The sequence below is a fragment of the Phlebotomus papatasi genome, chromosome 1 (assembly GCF_024763615.1).
Source record: "Phlebotomus papatasi isolate M1 chromosome 1, Ppap_2.1, whole genome shotgun sequence".
NCBI classification, from domain to species: Eukaryota; Metazoa; Arthropoda; class Insecta; order Diptera; family Psychodidae; genus Phlebotomus; species Phlebotomus papatasi.
In genome coordinates, this window is record NC_077222.1 from 70,374,795 (window position 1) to 70,387,819 (window position 13,025).

Consider the following 13,025-nt stretch of genomic DNA (forward strand, 5'->3'; position numbering starts at 1 on the left):
ATCTTCATATCGTGCTGACGGAAATTCCTCTTATTGCTTTCTCGTTTCTACTCAAAATTTGACGATCACGTTTATGAGTATCTTACCGATTAATAAATATTTTTTCATTAGAGTCAAACGGAACAATTTTTTTTTCTTCCTTTCAACATTTTACATGGAAATGGTTCAAATGACAAAATTCTCTGCTATACACAGCATCATCAAATCTTTCTTTTTCTTCAACTTCTTTGCGTTACAGTTTTATTAATAAAACTTCCCATTTTCATGGAGCACGATTTGTGAATAAAGAGAAGAAAAAAAAGTTATGAATGAAGGTGCTAAAATAGTTTAACATGAATATTTCTCATTATGCAGAATAAACGTTTTCTGTTTTCTTCTTAATTCGTCTTCTTTGTAAAGTTGCTTCGACATTAGCTAAGGCTATAAAGGAAAATTGCACGTTTCTTTGAAACATATAATTAGAAACTTCTATAAGAAAGTAAATAATTAATTATTCATTTCATGCATGAATTGAAAAGTTACAATAATAAATTTAAGTAAAATTTTAAAAAGGGATTATCCCAATTCCTCTATATGGTATTTTTGAGATTCATTACAGGCAATTTCAGAATACGTGAAAGTGGAAAATTCGATACGACTTCACTAAACGATATTTCAGAATTCAGCTTTTGCGAAACCTCAAGTTGATATCTCTTACTGTCCTTTCTCTCTTCAGAAACGAGAAAAATAACTGACAGAGGGGCAAGGTCAAATTTCACTTTGATCGACAGAAGCTGAGTTTGTAAAAACTATCAGAGAAACACATAGATCAGGAACTCTTGATATAAGAGAAACATAAACTAAAACAAAAGATAAAAAATAGAAAAAAAATCTATCAAAATTATTTCAAAAACTTGGGAAATTTCGAGTAATGAAAATATAGGAATAGTGTATACACGAGAAAAGACATGCTTATAGCTTCCTTTTGGTAAAATCCCCATCAACTTCCACTGAGATATGAGACAATAAATGGAAAAGGAAACTCATCGTTAACATGTACTTCCAAAATCCTTGAATTCATCATGCAAACCTTGGAAAAATCATGAATACTACCCGGCAGACCGTCCGGAGGGTGATTCTTCGATTCTTCAACATTAAAACTATACTACTGCACAGAAACCAGTTTGGAGAAAAATCTGATGAAGAACTACATGGCCAATCCTACGACATCAATGAGGGATTTGGCTAACAAAATGAAGTGTTCTCCTTATCTTGTTGACAAAATTAATAAAGATGATAACGATCAAATAATTACCAAGACTGCAATATTGCACCGCAAAGTTTCGCAGAGGATGAGATAAAAAGTACAGATTCAAAAACTATAACAAGTTTCCTAAAATATTCATGATTTGAATGACGATCTGCACATCTGAATTCTGAATGTCAGAGCAAGGCGTTTTTCGTGTAGGGCACCAATGAGCTCGTCCGTTTACATCACGGAGTACCTTCAAAAATACCTGTTGCCTATGTACAGAAGCCATGACATACTCCCAATCTTTTGGCCAGATTTGCCATCCTAGCATTATTACTGAAAGACTACCAAAAAATGCTAAAAGGAAAAAGATGTCCGTTACCTAATCAAGGAGATGAACTCATCAAATATTGGGCTTTATCGAAAAGGACCTGAAGAAGAAGAAGGCCATACCCGTCCAGATTATCGAGAACATTAAAAAAAAAAGTGGAATAAAATGGTCAAGTACTGCTTTGATGATCTTGTGAAGACCTTTTTGATGGGAGGAATCAAAAAAGAAAAAAAACAGCGAAATTTTGCTAATGAAAAATTTGAATAAAAGTCCTGTGTATCTAAGTAGAGGAGACTGGGGCAAAAAGTCACAAATCGAAAAATTCAAAATTCAATATCTTCCAAGGTAAAAAAGATAGCGGCTCAAATATTTTTCTAGATAGCATCCATAGACCTTCTTCGATGTCGTAAGTTTCTTAGAATTCGAACAAGGAATTTAGCAATGTCTGGTACTATTTGCCCCAGCATTTTTGAGAATGGTCACAAAATTACCTTTTAGAAACTGGCTCAATAAACGTATTTCCTTACAAAATAGAGGAATATTACTTTCACAAAGTTGTAGATCGGTAAATTTCCTATAAAACTGCGCTAATTGGAAATTTTTGAAGCGATTGATTAGCTTGTAAATAAATAAAATATCTGTTTTGTGACTTTTTGCCCCAGTCTCCCCTACTGTATAATGAAGTAAAGTTTCAAAAATATTTTTCTTTTTTTATATTATGTAGTTTTTGTTTTTAAAACGTTTTCCATGGGACTAATTTTATCGTGGACACTCTTTATCTTTATTAAAATTGACACTGTTCGAATAAGGATTAAAAGTGAAGTTGGTTAACGAATATAATCAAATTTAAGCAGTATTTTGAACTAATATTCAAAATACCCCGCCCCTCTTAAAGATAAGCCACACCCCTTTCGAAACGTATACAGACGTGGCTTATACCAGCATAATTACTATCGAATTACTAGCAAGTACTTCCAAATGGAAAGACATTGTAAAAGACCACAACTAAATCAATATGGCCCAAAAAGTATGGAAATTACAACGATCTAATTGTAGGGCACCACCAAGACAAAATTTTGCATTTTACTGTTATGAAAATTAATTGTATAATTCTCGTCATTTTTCCTTATTTCCTGCACATTAAGGCAATTAGCATGGAATGCTACAAACATAGCCGTATCCCAATTTCTTATAAAATCTGTAGGAGAAGAGACGAAAGGCAAAAATATAAGAAAATAACAGGGGAACAATTTCTACGGAAATTTACACTAATTACTTAACAGTAATTCAACTGTTTGCTCACTTTTTCGTCCTCCACTCTCTAGATGACTGTCTAATTGGGCTGAGTTTATAAATAAATTTACAAACATAGTCTAAATGAATAATTCTGCAACTTTTGCCCAAAGAAGACACAAAAAGTGTAATCCAAGATAGAAAAAAAAACTATAACAAAATTATAATAGGGAGATACAATAGAAAGGGAGAAGAAATGTAATATTAAAAAAAAATTGTGACAGGAAGTAGTATTTAGAGAATGTCTATAATTAAAATTGAAAACCTGACAGAAAATATACCATGAAAATTATTCATGTTTCTAGCTCGACAGTTGCAAACACATAAATATCGACCCAATTTCCTATAATGAATCCTCCTTTGGTGACAAACATCACAATCTTAGTGAAAAGGTGATGAGAATCACTTCCCAGATTTTTCTTTTAACTTTTTTTGTTTCTTCTTCCACCACCCAAAAAATTTGGAGTCGCGTGCGATTTATCCTGTTCTACATCAAATCGCACGCATGTTTGAAAGAAAACCGACCAAATGGCCCAAAGAGACAGATATTTCAGTGGAAAAGAACTGAGAGTATTATAAAAGAAAGCATATTGGGATGCTCAGACAAAATTGATATGAATCAGATGTTAAATGAGAAACATTAGAAGAGTTATTTATCTTCATAATTTTTTAAACTTTGTATACCATAGTGAATGCTCGAGACAAAATTGCGGATGTTTATCAAAGTGTCAGTAAATAAGTGAAGTGGAAAAAAGACTTATATAATCACCTTCTTCCACCAATCTTACTTTTTTTTCCGAGTGACTAAAATAAAATATAAAGTTATTCCTTCAACTCTCGAGACAGACTTGTTTAGAGAGACACACGAAAATGTTCCCAAAGTCTAAATAAACTCTCATGTAAATATTATCACAGAAATTGATAATATCCAATTTTTTTTCTCCAAGTCTAAATCCAGTCTCACCAGATAAATATCAAAAGGAAAACAAAATTCTGACCTTAGTTTTTTTTGTTGGATTCTTCTGCTTGTCTCGTCAAACAAATTTGCCCCTTGAAGTGCTAATAGACACATGTAAAGGGATTCTTTTATTTCAAACTCCTCCCTCCAAAACCCAAAAGTAAAAATATAATTTTTTTTTCCTAGAAATAAGACACAAGGTTCATATACAACATCCCTTCATGCATCTTCAGACACTTGGAAGTACATCTTCTCCCCTTTATCAAACTCATCAACAATAATGAATGAATAGGAAAGAAACACCTGTAAGTCCTAACCGGCTGCTCTTTCAGCTTCAGAACACACGACATTTTATTGAAGAATTTCCTATAAAAATTTAAATATATTTTTTTTTGTCTTTCCAGTCATGTGTAGTGTTTATTTTTATTACAAGGTCCCCTCATCTCTCTATCTATCACCATTCCCTTATTACTCCACTAAAAGTCTGTCTATTATTTATTCACACACGAGATTTTCGAAGTCAAGATGCAGTGAAAATTCAAGTTCTTTTTGGAATGTCGAAGACTCTCATTTTATAGTTCTGTTTTTTAACTCTTCACGTGGTCGTTTTTTTTCTACTTTTCCCTCTTCTTCCTTGCATTCATGAAAGAACGCATATGTCTAGTGACCAGAAATTTCTCTATATAGTGCTCCAAACACTTTTGGAAGAACTTCTCGTAAATATACTGCTTCTATTTTCACTTTAGAAGAAGACAGAAAGTGCCCGAGTATTCAAAAGCATCATTTTAGCACCTTAAGTCTTTTGAATTTTCAATACTTATTATACTTTTAATATTTCACCACAAATAATTTTTTGTCCTCTTTGAATTTATAAAAATCATTGAATAAAATTACATCTTGCCTTATTGCACAAAATTAGTTGATGTCAATACCTTTGAACGTTGTTCATAAAAGATAAATTTTTATTGTGTCAAATAATTCAATATTTTATAACTCAATAAAAATCGTTATTTAAGACATAAATACCCACTTCGGAATTATCATTATATTCGCAAATTGATGTGTTTAATATGAACAGAAAATATTTAAAAGATTATAGTTTTCATCGTTTTCACCTTCACGAAATTTAATGGATTCGCATCTCGATACATAAAATTATTATTTGGATATTTTCCAATGAAAATACTTTTACTAAAAAAATCGCTTTGAGCTGCCCGTAAGATGGGGTAATTTGGAATAATTTCTAATTTGGAGATTTCCTAACAGTTTTAGATGGCAAAAGGAAAAAAAAACAACGAAAATTACTCAGGAATGAAAAATCTTGTACTTTTTCATTGTTTTATTTTTCCCCTTTACCATCTGAAAGAGTAAGAAAAATTCAAAATTCCAAAATAGACAAGATTTCGAATTACCCCGTCTTACCCTAACTGATTTTCAACGGTAGGATAAAATTAGGTAATTCGGAATCATGTTTATTTTGGAATTTTGAACTTTTCTTACTATTTCAGATGGTCAAAAAGAAAAAGGAAACCAAGAAGAAGTACAAGACTTTTTACATTCAAGACTAGAGTACTTCTCCGTTGTTTTTACTTTTTGCCACCTAATTCTGTTTTAGGAAATCTCAGAGTTCCAAATTTTGAGTCAGAAGCTAATGATGCTTGATCTATTACAATTTAATCTTAAAATTTTCTATAATTTAAGATTTAAAAAATGCTACCGACTAGTTCTAACATTCAAGAAAACTTAAAGAAATTTGATATTTGAATATTGGGTTTAATAATTATTGTGAAATTTCTGACATTATAGCTTTAGGACCCTAAAGAAATTTAACACTTTAAAATTAAAGATCTGTGTCGGAGAATAGGAATCAGCCTTTTAAAAGATCGATTTAAAGATTTAACGCTTGAAGATTAATCTCGTATTTGAGGGGCATATGACTTATTATCGTAATTATAGATCTGAAGAACCGAAGTTACTTTTTGAAGTTCAAAAAAAAAGAATGATTATTAAATTCTTTTTTATAACAAATTAAAAAAAAAATTAAGAAATGTTTTTTTTTACATAATTCTACTAGTAAGATAAATTTTTTGAACCCTTATTAGTTCTTTTTCTTTAATTTTCCATGTAAATTATAAAAAATTTAGCTTTAAGTTAAAATAAGTTCATATAGAAGAGAATTATTTATTTGAATTTTTTTTGTGAAAACTCGTCCTTCAAGTAGTTTCAGCTTAAGGTGTCTACACATTATTGGGAGAAATTTTCGTCAAAAATACATTTTTGACAGAATTTTGACGTTTCCACCTATAGCAGCGCGAACATCTTCCTTCAAAAAAGCAGTTTTTGACAAAAATTGCTCCTAATGTCTAAAGGCATTTAAGGAGTTACGTAAGTCCATCAAGACTAAAATAATAGTACATTTTATTTACATTTTTTCCAACATAATTTAAATATATTTAATTCAAGTTCTTAAGAATATAAAAGTACAACATACTTAACTATATTTCTGAAAATTTAATTTAAAACCGCAAAGTAAGTTTTTTAATAAGGTTTTCGATAATAAGAGGTGACATAGTAACTTACTTTCGATACTATCGACTGACTGTCGATTCTGAATAATTTAAACGATAGGTGCACTTCTTGTAACTTAAGTCGACATTTACTTAAATTAACAGATATAGCTTTATCGATACTCTCGATTCGATTATCGAAAAGTTATCATCCCACCCCAGGTGTCAAGGGATGAATTTTGAAGATATTTAAATAAAAATTTCAGAAAATATAGTTTAAATGTCGTACATTAATATTCTTTAGAGCTTGAATTAACTAAACTTTTTATTGTGTTGAAAAAGGGGCGACAAAACGTCCAAGGCTTTGCAATCTGTTCAAATTTCCGAAAATCTCTGCCTTATCTTCTCTTTCGAACATTTTTCGGGTACATATAATATTATTGAAGATTTAAATTTACTTATAAATCATCATAAAACTAATCTTGAAATTGACCGTGGTGTCACATATTAATACTTAAGAGTAAAAAAAAAAACGGAAAGAGAGGTGTATAGTATGCAAAATTTCAAATGGAAAATCACGTGTGCAGGAAAGGGTACACTCTAGTGGAGTAATACGATGAGTAAGATATTACTGTTCGTATTAATTGTTTTCCGAATCGTATTAATTGCTTTCTGAATCGTATTACAAACAATTCGAGCAATTTTTCATGAGTTCCAAACGTGATTCGGTCAGTTTTCGAGCGAAACACGAGAGAGAAGGAAGATAAAACACTTGCTATCTTTTTTTGGCAGTCTCGCAGTTCAGAAAGTATTAATCTTATAATCTGATATGTGACATGGTCAAAATTGTTCAAGAAGAGGGTTGCTTTAAAAAATCACTAACATTTAAATTAATTATTAAACCAAATCGGGTGAAAATTAGGCCATTAGACCTAGAATAATTCAAGATAGCGATTTTTCCGGTGAAAGGTGTCTAAGGACAAAATGTTCAGCTGAACTACCTCCAAAACGTCTAAAACATATCCAGAAACAAACGAAATCGCCAGGCCCAATTTTGAGATAAGTCAAAGAAACATGTTTTTGGAGGGAATGACTTTCATTCCCTCCAAAAACATGAGGGTGATTTAGGTAAGTAGGATCTCTAGGGAATATTGACTTGAAGGGGTCACCGAAGATCAAAAGTCGATATCTCTCATAGTTTAGATACCAGAATGGTGAAAAATTTAAAAAAAAATGTGGGAACGAAACTGCTTTTTCTTGGATTTCGAGTAGTAAAAAAAATACAGAAAATATGCTGTTTCTAAATAAGAGTTTTTGATTTACGTACTCCCTTAATCGCAAGAGAAAAATGATAAGGGATACGCGCTATTTTTTTCTATGTTCCTTATGGAATTCACTCATAGCCCTTTTTTTGGAAATATGAATCCTTGTCAGGGGCCTCTCAACATTTCATTTTTCCATACATTTTTGCATAAAGGCACTGAAGACTATTGGCAAGTTTTTTCTTAACGAGAATTGATTTATTCGTCTGATATATTTCGAAATCGTGCATTAAAAGCTACAGTAGACTCTCGCAAATTCGGCTCTTTTAAGATCGGGCTACTTTTTAATTCGGGCAGCGGTTACATTTGAAAAAAGTTTGTTGTCATTTTTCAAGTTTGATTATGATTATCAAATGAATCAAATATGCTCAAATATAGCATGGTTTGTTTTAGTTTTGATGTGATTTTGCATTATTGAGGGATTTTCATGCAATTTACGATATATATCAGTGTGTAAACTCAATATCTATATGCACATGTCGCCCGAATTTCTGTCTAATTCGGCTGACATTTCGGTCCCATATGCCCGAATTTGAGAGAGTCTACTGTATCTAAAAATACATATTTCATAATGTTCGCCGAAATAATACAAGAACTACGAGCAAATTTGTTGAAGTCGCGGTGCAATATCTGCAAAATTTTTACATGGACAAGTGAAAAATAGCTTCTCTTTTTATTAGGCTTGATATGCCCCTGACCCTTGTACTACACAGTAATAAACATTAACACTATTATAGTGTGTAATCTTTCACACCACTATTACAGTGTTAAATTTGGAAAAAATGTTTAATTTAAAATTGTTTAATTTAAAGTTGTTGAATTTCAAGTTGTTGAATTTGGAGTTGTTGAATTTTTGTGTGTAAACTCAAAAATTGTTGAATTTTCATTTCATTTCATTTATTTTAGTTTTTTTTTGTCTTTTTGGACATTTGTAATGTTTTCTCCTGTACTCGGGATCCTCCCTAATGCGAGATAATTACATCTGATGCTCGGATCTTCACGATATACTTATTATGCATATAAATATTTGATGTTCTATATGACTTTTGCACAATGAAAAACATCTCGACTGAAGTATATGTCTTAAATAAAAATCCAACAATTTTTACACAATTTTTGTTTAAAAATTCAACAACTTTGGTTGAAATACACAAGGCTTCACACTATAATTGTGTTAATTATTGATCATGTGACAAAAAATACCATGAAATTGTGTATTTTTTCACACTATAATAATGTGAAAAACTGTAATCATATTATAATAGTGGTAATTTTTTGAATTTTTGAACAGTTTTAAATTACAAAACATTGTTGAAAATTTTTTATGACTATAATAGCGAGAAATTTTACAAGCAGATCGCAATTAAATAATTAATTTTTCCGATTTCACACTATTATAGTGTTAAAATTTTACACATTTTCAAATTAAACAACGTTGTTGAAAATTTTTCAGCCATAATAGTGGTAATTTTTAACCACGTTCAACCAAATTATTGTGCATTTTTTAAACATTTTTAAATTAAACAACTAAAATGGTCGATTTTGCACTATTATAGTAGTAAAATTTTACACATTTTTTTACTGTGTAAATTCATTTATAATACATTGAAAAAAACGAATTGTTCGAAGCTTAAATCGTCCTAAGGTAGCACGCTTTAGGGGAAAGTGACCATGCTTGATACTGTAAAATGATGTCCAAGGTTTGTGATTTTTTTCTGATTAACACACAAATCGAAGCGATTCTTCCACTATGACAAAAAAATGTCTCACTTATTAGGTTCATAGTCCTACCTCACATAGTTCCTGGAAATCCTTAGATTTTCCTCAAGAAGAAAATGGAAATTCAGTGGCGACTTTTATACAAGTCGGGTCCGGGGCCTTCCTGTATAATAATTGATTCGACAAATCGGAGGCCTATTTTCACTGCAAAAATTTCACCGGATACAAAAAATTGCACATCAATATTTAGACGGAACTCTAATCTATCTGCTTAAATCGTTTGTACGACTGGTTATTAGTTTTAAAATCACTTTTATGTAATTTTTCTAAGCCATGTTTTTATGACATTAGGGCACTATAGCGAAAACCATTTTTTCACTCTGAGCCCATGAAAATGTCACTCTGCAACCTTAAAATTCAGGCAACAGGGTTGAAGACTATGTCAATTGTTGATAAAATTGGCGGATTACGATAGATGTAATTATGAAAGAATCACATCTAATGATAGAGTTGCCACATTAAAATTATCATTCATGGACCCTTCTTAAAATATAGGATGGACACAGGTAGAATTTATGAATTTGTCACCACCCACAAAAACAGTGTCCCCAAGTAAAAATATTTTTACATAAATATTAATACTGATGAACCCTCTATGTGCCTCTGATAGTAGTTTTCCTGAACAGTGACATTAATTAAGAAATACTTATAAAATAGCATGTATCAAAATTACAGTTTCGGACCTATTTTTGAATTTTGCTTCCTGAAACTAGGAAAAAAGAGCTAGGATCCTAATTTTTTTAGGAAATGTGAGGCTTAGCACTAGCTATTGAAATATATTGCGATAAGTCATAACTATTGATTAACATAGAAAATAAATAGTTATTATTAAGCTTGGATCATATCAAGCATGGTCACTTTCCCCTACTCTACTATAATTTCTGCAGTAATAGAAATATTTGTAATATTACAATTCAAGATATTAAAGTGTTTAAAAAAGATACATGAATAGATTTAAACTTAAGGCACTAGAAAAGAAATCATGCTGAATTATTTTAAGGCTTCTAATCTACACAGTAAAAAATCGTGTAAAAAAAATAACATGTAATTTCCAAATTACCACTAAAAAAATTGTAAATTTTGATTTTTACCACTATTAAAATGGTAAACTTTGTGTAAAAAATAATTTGTGTAAAAATTTTCAGCGTGTAATTCAAACATGTAATTTTTACCACTATTCAAGTGGAACAGTGTCACTTAAAAAGTGGTAAATATTCAACAACGTGTAAAATTTGGTGCATGTACTCAAAAACGTGTAAAATCGCCATTATAGTTTGACAGCTGCTGGAAGCCCACCTCGGTGAGTATTTTCTTTAGTTTTTTCAGTTTTATAGCCTCTAATTTTGTGAAAAAGACCAAATCCCTCAAGAAAAAAGTGGAATACTACTGATAGTGTGTATTTTTTTTAATGTTTTATATGAGTGATTGTGAAAAAATCCAGTATTGTGATTTACGTGGTGTCACTTTGAGTTGTATTCTATCTGCGCAAATTTTGCCTCGGAATCTTGTCCAAAGGGCAGTTTTCTGCCATTGGTGGCCCCCACAATAACCACCTCTTGTGATCATCAGTCCTTCAGTCCAATCTTTAAGAACTACAGTGTGAAATTCTGCATATATTTCAACGGGTATTGAACATGTTACAACTTGTCATAATTCCACGTTCAATTCCCGGAATAGACGATTTCCCCCAGTGTTTCTACCCCGTGAGGCCCTTTTGTGCTCTTAGTGAGTCTCAAATCCCTAAGAGATATTATTATTATCATTTTAATCTTTTCACAATAGCGTCTATGTCGCTCCTGGAACTACAAATCATAAATTTCTATTTTCCGTATTTGAAAACTGATTGTTTTTTTCTAATTTACAGATCATTATAATCTCATCCTGAATAGAGAAATCATGCCAAATAACCGAGGAAATTTGATGCTGGAACCTAAAAAACGACGAAGGAGAAATTATGAAAAGAAATTTTCAAGAAAAATAAAATTACACGCTAGAAATTACAGGTTGTTTTAATTTTACACGCTCCTTTTTACACATTTTTAAAATTACATTCTGCAAATTACACGCTAAAAACATTACACGCTGGAAATTACACGCAAAAAAATATTACACGCTGAAGATTACACGTTTTAAAAATTACACTTTTCCCAAAATTACCACTATAATAGAGATGTCAAAAATTACCTACTATTATAGTGGTACTTATTTTTTACTGTGTAGGATGTCCTTTAAGCTTACTTTATAAGTGTTAATGGAATAAATTGATTAAGAAAGGATATTTTTTATAAAAAAAATAAAGGTAATTTAATATTAAAAATAAATATATTTTCTATCTTTGAAGTCTGTCCCATGTAACGCAACAGAGGAGCAAAAATTGAAGTGAAACTAATATCAATCGATTTATCGGTGATTTACGCTACTATCAGTTCAGTGATAAGGGAAAGAGGTGTTGATTGCAGAGCTCAGAAAATAAATCTACTAGACTGTTTGCACAACATGAACCTGCTCCATCCGTCGCCAGAGCAATCAAGTGTTGTAGAGCACTTTGCCTTTGCAAGAAAATACCATCGAAATGTACTTCTTGGACAGCAAAAAAAGTCCATCCAATGCATTTTATGGTCAAATCGGCCATCAAGTTGCAACGACCACGAGAAACATTTCCCTCTCCACCAACACAAATACATGGCAGCTTCCACACATTGCGCATGTGTGCAGTGTGTGGAACTTATTGTAGGAATTTGCATTTTTGATAAGAATTACCCGCCAAAATTGCCAACTACCGCCACAGAACACCAAATTTTGGGTAAAATTGCAAAATTTGCCAATGAAACTTACATGAAAAGGTGATTAGCTGGAGTAATTGATGATCTTTTGAGAAGATTGATTCACCTCCACAAACACCAAGATGCGAAGATGAAGAAAATGGTCGAAATGTTTTGCTTCTTTTTCTTTCCCAAATTCCCTTTTTGACGTCTTCAGGGGGGAACCGATGCACACACAAAAACTAGCTTATTCAATTTATTTCAATCGATTTCTGGCAGAGAAAATCGCAGAGAATTGTGCAGAAATAGTATAAATAGCCACTTTTAATTTTATTATTCACAGATAATCTCTTGTGTCAACAGAAAACCGGTCACTTTTGTGTGGAATTTAGCACCTTTCTCACCGCAAGGAAAAACGCATTTTTTCACTCAAGATCCAAGAAAATATTTTGTCATTTCACAAGGTGTGCTGGGTTTTAATTGAAAATTGTTTAAATGATTTGTAAATTTTTTGTTTAAACGAATTTTTAGGATTTATAGAGGAGGCTTTGCATGAGATCGAGAAAACACGTCCTTCTCGCACCAATGTTTTCTTGAGACTGCAGCACGATCATCTACGAAAGATATACGCTGCCTTCACCTGTGCGGCATGGAGCTTTTTCCCCTCCACAAGAATGTGAAGATACTTTTGCAAGTGGAATTCAAGTCCTCGGTAGTATAGTGGTCAGTATCCCCGCCTGTCACGCGGGAGACCGGGGTTCGATTCCCCGCCGGGGAGGATTTCTTTTTTTTTTCTTCAAACCAAAGGAGCATATATTTTTTTTGTTATTTTTCCCTTTAAA

The 13,025-nt window shown here is 31.7% G+C and overlaps 1 protein-coding gene and 1 non-coding gene across 10 annotated transcripts in view; one reads left to right on the forward strand and one right to left on the reverse strand.

Moving 5' to 3' along the window:
• The window catches only part of LOC129799715 (interference hedgehog), a 107,689-nt gene extending 94,903 nt beyond the window's left edge, over positions 1-12,786 (reverse strand). For 4 of the 9 annotated variants that reach the window (XM_055843896.1, XM_055843930.1, XM_055843915.1 and 1 more), the window contains exon 1: positions 12,257-12,772. The gene's annotated coding sequence lies outside the window, so the exon portion shown is untranslated. Of the gene's footprint in view, positions 1-12,256 lie in introns of all 9 variants that reach the window. The other 5 variants (XM_055843888.1, XM_055843947.1, XM_055843921.1 and 2 more) reach the window with 2 other exon arrangements.
• Positions 12,787-12,889: 103 nt separating this feature from the next.
• On the forward strand, positions 12,890-12,961 carry Trnad-guc (transfer RNA aspartic acid (anticodon GUC)). Its single transcript has one exon. It is a non-coding gene; the product is annotated as a tRNA-Asp (tRNA).
• The last annotated feature ends 64 nt before the right edge of the window (positions 12,962-13,025 follow it).